The following is a 4,415-nucleotide window of genomic DNA, read 5'->3' as shown; positions in this document are numbered from 1 at the left end:
CTGATGTCTGGGGACCATAGAACCAGGGCTAGATTGAGGGGCAGTTGGTGTCTGCTGCAGAGGCCCATGTGAGTACCAGTGAGGAGAGTGAAGTGACAGCCACCCAGAAGTGAAAGACCAAAAGTGGTCATAATGTCAAGTTTAGTTATGACCAGAACGCTTGTCACTGAAGTGATGAAACACCAGCAATTATTGTTTGGCCCTAAAGCTTCAAGCACCCCTGCTTGTTGCAAAACTGTTATTTGGTCTGGTGTGGTTGCAGCGTTGAATGCAGTTAGCCCTACCAAGAGGGATTAGGGCCATTGTAAGAAACGCTTTTCTGACATAGAACGTCATGTTAAGTCTAAAATGTCAGATGAAATGAAGGCTGGCCAAGCTACTGGTGGTGGATCGCCTTATGTCGCCTCATATGCGGAGTAAGAGGAGCCACTAAAAGCTCTCATTCCTCCAGAAGTGGTTCAAAGAAACTATGTCAGGGACACAGATGCCCCTGGCCAAACTAGTAAGTTTTTTTTTTCTATTTTTTCAATTTTTTTCTATTTTTAAACTACATTTTTTGGGGTTCCAGAGGGTTTTTTCAATTTGTATTAACGCCATTTATTCTAAGGGACTTAATAAAGGCTGCATGTTTGAAATTTATACCCTACACCCATAAACCCCAAATCGGCATTTTTATTTTAAATCCAAAACCTGGCATAAATTTATATCCATTCAATTTGCACAGAGCAGCGATACTTTTCCGCCTCCCAGAGTTTTCGCCTACATCGCGTGTTTTGGAGGCGAAAAAGTATTGCGCGCTTGGCTGAGTATCCCTGTATTCAATTTGAAAGTACGCAAAAATGGGACCCTGCAAAACTTAAACAAGTGGAAAGTACTGTCCTAATTGGTGGAAATAGTCTAACACCCCCCAAAAGATGCTCTGATATGGGTATTAGCTATGGTACCCCCAGATTTGGCTTGGAGAAGGTATTTGTTCTTTTTTATGGGCTCATTAGCTTCTAAATAGTGGTTTTGTATAAGTGGGGCAGAATAGTATTCTGGTGGTTTTTTTGGGTTTAAAATAACTTAACCCTGCAAATTTGGTTTACTTGAAAATGGGGTTCAGCATATTTTAAAGTTGCTAAAGTGAATTTGATAAATTTGTAAAAAATTTACCTGCTGCAAGCCCCTGCAATGAAAAAACTCATGGGGCATACTTGTGGACCCCCCCAGAGTCAAGTTCGCTTGTTTTTTGGTTTGTACCCCCAATTTTTTTTTTTTGCACCCAGAATTGCAAAGTGTTTTTTTGGGTGTCCTTAAGTATTTTTTCAATTTTTTTTAGATGCAGTTTACCTTTGGGGGACTGTCTGAAGGCTGCACGGGGGTTCCCACAACGTTGCACACCAAGCCCCCAATTCTTCATTTTTTTTCCGCCTGCTATTCATAGGCGATACTTTTCTGCCTTTTACATTGCACTGACTTTCCACCTAGGCTAAAAGTCTTTGAATACGGTTATACTTTTCTGCCTATTATATTGCATTGACTTTTCGCCTATGCGGAAAGTGTTTCAATACAGCGATATTTTTCCGCCTGGTGAAATTACGTCATCGGCGAAACTTTATCGCCCATCTCATCTTTTCGCTCAAAAATGACTATGGGCCAGAGTTACAACAACAGTACGTAAACCAACTTGGTAAAAACTATTTATAGGTTTCCAGGATTGTCTTTAGATTGTTCAATTTTTATACAAAATGTTTTGACCATGAATGTAGTTTTAGAAACCGTTTAATTACAATAGAAAATCTGTGATCTTTTAAACAAGCAGTGTCAGAAACATACCATTGAACCTTGCAAATTATGGAAAACCAAAGTTTCAAAATATGGCATATATTATTAATTATAAATAAACATGACTAATGTATTTTTTAAACACACATTAAGCAACAGTAACTACAAGAAAAGAAGCAGATAACAGCAAGATCCAGAATCAGAGGAGGCAGGTAAGTTCATTTTAGAGAGAATGGTGTTTTGAAAAGATAAATGCAAAACACAAATATGATAATACACTATGCTTTGTAGGCCCATCAAACCAACCAACAAAAATATGGCCATCTCGATCTTTGCCAAGGGCACTCTGACAACTTCACCAGTTGAAGCCACAATGTTGGCCCCTAAAACAAGAGCATCTGGTCATTTGTCCCACCATATGGATGGTGAGAGTGTGATTCTTTCTTCTTCATAAACCTAAACATTTTTTTTATTTTTTGGTGGATCAAGAATTGCAGTCTATAATATATTGTTTGGGTCTTTTCATTTTGTTATTTGTCTGTTGGCTAATATAATTAAATCTTACTGTTACATTATTTGTCAAATAGGGATATGTACTTACTTATCAATGTTGTGCAAATATGTTTAATTTTTTCTCAAATAAGATTTTAACCTGAGTTCATTTTTTTTGCAGTTTAGGGAAACTAATTTTGTCAGTTTATGGTGTCAACATAACTTCTGTTTTTTATTCAAGGTTCTATCTGTGTTTACACAATGTTACATTAGTAACATTGAACCTCATTTGTTAGGCCATAGATAATAAGCTGAGTTTGGACATTTTTCTGGTTATTTTTTAACAAACTCAACTTTTTTTAATGTTAAAAGACAGGCTAGTTTTTATGGTGCTAAGTAGATTTTTTTCGCAAACTAGGCCGGGTGCCTGGTCTGCAAGTTTTTGTTATTTGAAAGGATTATCAAAAACAGAACATCATGTCTGTAGCCTCTTTAAATGCTTTTAAAATTATCCAGAAATGAAAACTCAAAATTACACAATACTGTTTTGCAGATTCCACCGATATGGCAGGGATTCCAGAAGCATTAGGTTTGGGAGATCAAAGCCTACAAGAAGGACAAGAAGAAGAAGAAGAAGATGAGGAACTTATAACCCTCATGGAAATACCATATACCCCACAAGTGCCTAACACACCACTCGGACCATCTTCCCCAAAACTCTTGCCTGCTAGTCTAACACCCCCCACCCACATGATAACTACTGGTTTGCAATGGCTGCATTATAGCAGCAACAAAGTGACTTACTGACAACACATATGAGTCAAAACACCCCTATCACCAGAATTGGACACAGGCATAATAAAAGTATGCAAATTCTTAGGCAGGAAATCACCCGGCAATCCAATACAATGGAATCTATATGTGAAGCCATTTTACATTTTGAGCAAACAAATCTTCAACAATATGAAACTCAGAATCGCTTTACTGAGCAATTGATAAGAGTAATTGATCAGAAAAAAATCGTCACAACGTGAATTTACTACAATGTTACAAAATGTAGGTAACCAAACAGTCAATTGCTTACCTGAGGCAGCACCCACTATCACTACAACCACAACCTCACACAGTGCCACACCAATAAACACACCACCATGATGCACCCTCTGTACCAGAGGTGGTACCCAAACTGGCTATGGTGGCAGGGGTAAATCAAGATAGGTTCACTTTTTTATTTTTAAAACAAAATATATACTTTTTCAATACTTTATGGAATTATTTTTATACAAACAAAATCCAAAAACATATACGTGTGCAACTCTGGCTGAGTTAAGGTTATTGCCGCCAAAATAAACTGTTTTTTATTATGAAAAATAATATTGTTAGAATATTTATGTTTAAAATTGGGTTATATGTGTATTTAAAAATAAGGCATGTTAAATTTAATGACTGATATGTTTTTTTTTACTGTTTGTTATTGGCTCTATTTTTTATTTGTTTTTTGTAAAATATTTGTATGTATTATTGATCTGTGTGTAAAATTTGCAAAAACAAACCATTTTGATGTTAAATGTTGTAAAATTAAATGCACAATATACAGTTGTAGTGGTTTTTTGATGCCTAAAATTAATTGCCTATTCTAGCACATTTGTTGATGCATTTTAGCATGGTTAGTATTAAAAGTGAATGTTGAGAATGTACCAGCCAATCCAAACTTAACTGGCATGTCAGAGGAAGTGTGTTATTTATTAATCATTTGCGCTTTTTGCTTGTTAACTTAAGGCCGTTAGTTTAGTTACTTTTGGTCCTATTCTTTTTTTGGTTGTAAAGTGTTTCTTAACACCAAAAAATAGGGGCCTGACCTATTTTTTGCCTGATTGTATTGAATCAAATTTGAAATTATCTTCCTTTTCGCAGGTGCACAAAGTGTTAGGTAACAAAAGGGGAAAACTTAGCAACACTGAATAGGTAGTTGCAAAAAGTGTTTTTTTGTTTTTTTTTGCCTGGTGGCTTTGAAATGAAACCCAGCACCACAGGGAGACTCCAATAAAAATATGAGTTCCGTATTATTCAAGATTTGAATTTTTGGAATTTGCAAAACTGAAGGGCCATTGTTAATTTTTGGACTGTTAGCATTTTTACACAGATTCAATTACATT

This window comes from Taudactylus pleione, unplaced genomic scaffold (assembly GCF_031769625.1).
Source record: "Taudactylus pleione unplaced genomic scaffold, aTauple2 ptg000064l, whole genome shotgun sequence".
NCBI lineage: Eukaryota > Metazoa > Chordata > Amphibia > Anura > Myobatrachidae > Taudactylus > Taudactylus pleione.
The sequence above is the reverse complement of the archived record's forward strand: the minus strand, read 5'-3'. Positions refer to the sequence as shown.